General features: G+C 42.3%; 1 protein-coding gene across 1 annotated transcript in view; it reads left to right on the top strand.

Annotated features, from left to right (window-relative positions):
* The window catches only part of tna (Zinc finger MIZ domain-containing protein tonalli), a 337,240-nt gene that overhangs the window by 158,227 nt on the left and 176,513 nt on the right, over positions 1–2,500 (top strand). Inside the window, exon 6 of the mRNA XM_071696809.1 lies at positions 293–406. The gene's annotated coding sequence lies outside the window, so the exon portion shown is untranslated. The remainder of the gene's footprint in view (positions 1–292; positions 407–2,500) is intronic.

Raw genomic sequence — 2,500 nt, 5'->3', positions numbered from 1 at the left:
ATGGAAGGGTCTGTGTGGGCCTGGCAATGGACGGCAGAGATCAGACGTGAGCAAATGAAGGCATTTTCGATTGCTCTTGAAACTTCCTTATTCTTATTATTATTATTATTATTATTATTATTATTATTATTATTATTATTATCAGTAGTAGTAATAGTAGTAGTAGTAGTAGTAGTAGTAGTAGTAGTAGTAATAGTAAAGTAGTAGTAACAGTAGTATGATATATAGACATTCTACAATAGTGATTTAAGATTGTTTATATATATATATCAGTTTCCATTTTCTCCTGCAGGTGTGTCAAGTGTGCAGAGCCAAACATGTGGGATCTATCCTGGTTATAGCAGTTAGCTTGATATAGAAACTGCATAGAAGGTCTAATTATGGATAGAACGAAAGGCTATATAAGGTAATTTGAATACTATTGTTTGTCTGCTTTCATAACCTCTTACGAATTACATTATATATATATATATATATATATATATATATATATATATATATATATATATATATATATATATATATATATATATATATATACACTATTCGCCATTTCCCGTGTTAGCGAGGTAGCGTTAAGAACAGAGGACTGGGCCTTTGAAGTAATATCCTTGAGGGAATATATATATATATATATATATATATATATATATATATATATATATATATATATATATATATATATATATATATATATATATACGACCCTTTGAGAAGATGGGAGAGTGAAGGATACAGAAGTGAGAGTAGAGAGAGGGGGAGGAAGTGTGAGGCGAAAGGTAATTCTGGGCTTCGAACCCCTGGTGAGAGAGAGAGAGAGAGAGAGAGAGAGAAGGGCAGGGTTGCCAACATTATGGCATCAGCGGAGGGGGAGCGTGTTGTTAAGTTCAATAATCTAACAAAGGATTCTCTCTCTCTCTCTCTCTCTCTCTCTCTCTCTCTCTCTCTCTCTCTCTCTCTCTCTCTCTCTCTCCATCTATCTGTCAATCTTTCCCTCCTCCATACACACACACTGTCTCCCCCCTCTCTCTCTCTCTCTCTCTCTCTCTCTCTCTCTCTCTCTCTCTCTCTCTCTCTCATCTATCTATCTATCTATCTCTTTCCCTCTACCTGTCAGTCTTTCCCTCCTCCATACACACACACTGTCTCTCTCCCTGTCTCTCTTTCTTTCTCCACACCGTCTCTCTCCCTCACTCTCCCTCCATCACGTGGGTTTAGGTGAAGAGAATCGATGGAGCCACACAGACTACATCGCGCGTGTCTTTAATTGTTCTCCCCCGGAAAACTCTCCCCTTGGGAGAGGCGGAGGGAGGGGAGAGTGGGAGAGGCAGTGTGTGTGTGTATGTATGGAGGAGGGAAAGATTGACAGGTAGAGGAAGAGAGAGAGAGAGAGAGAGAGAGTGGAGGAGGGAAAGATTGACAGGTAGAGGGAAAGAGATAGACAGATAGATGAGAGAGAGAGAGAGAGAGAGAGAGAGAGAGAGAGAGAGAGAGAGAGAGAGAGAGAGAGAGACTGTGTGTGTATGGAGGAGGGAAAGATTGACAGGTATAGGGAAAGATAGATAGATAGATAGATGTGTGTGTGTGTGTGAGAGAGAGAGAGAGAGAGAGAGAGAGAGAGAGAGAGAGAGAGAGAGAGAGAGAGAGAGAGAGAGAGAGTGTGTATGAAGGAGGGAAAGATTGACAGGTAGAGGGAAAGATAGATAGATAGATAGATGTGTGTGTGTGAGAGAGAGAGAGAGAGAGAGAGAGAGAGAGAGAGAGAGAGAGTATGGAGGAGGGAAAGATTGACAGGTAGAGGAAAAGAGAGAGAGTGAGAGAGAACGGGAGGTTCGCACTATCGTCCACCCATTTCCACGTGGTGGTTCCGACCGCCGCCACGTGAACATCCACATCCCATTTTCTTCTGACGCGAAAGAAAAAGGGAGAAGAACAAGAAGAAGAAGAAAGAAAGAAAAATCATTCCCCACCTCGGAAAAAATAAACTCCCCACCTCCTCCCCATCTCTCTCCCCACCTCTCCCCACCCCCTCCCCACACCCTCCCCTCCCCACCTTCCCCACCTCCCCTCCCCACCCCCCCCACCTCCCCTCCCCACCCCCTCCCCTCTCCTCCCCACCCCCCTCCCCACCCCTCTTCCCACCTCCTCCCCACGAAATGAAAGAAGAATGAAGCGAGCGCTGCTGCCTTCACGTGATGGAAGGAAGGAAGGAACTGAGGTTGTGTTGCCAGATGAAAGAAATCAACACCAGAACCATGTACTGGAGGGAGAACTTAATTATAAATATCTTATAAGAAATGGAAGAGTAATATTACAATGGCGTATGGCGGCCATGTTAGTCACTTTCAGTTCTGCGTAAAAAAACATTTATAATATTAATAATAATAATAATAATAATAATAATAATAATGATAATAATGATAATAATAATAATAATAATAGGGTGGGAGGGAATGCTATTCCATGTGTGGCGTGGTGGCGACGGGAATGGATGAAGGCA

The sequence above is a fragment of the Panulirus ornatus genome, chromosome 61 (assembly GCF_036320965.1).
Source record: "Panulirus ornatus isolate Po-2019 chromosome 61, ASM3632096v1, whole genome shotgun sequence".
NCBI lineage: Eukaryota > Metazoa > Arthropoda > Malacostraca > Decapoda > Palinuridae > Panulirus > Panulirus ornatus.
The sequence above is the reverse complement of the archived record's forward strand: the minus strand, read 5'-3'. Positions and strand labels throughout refer to the sequence as shown.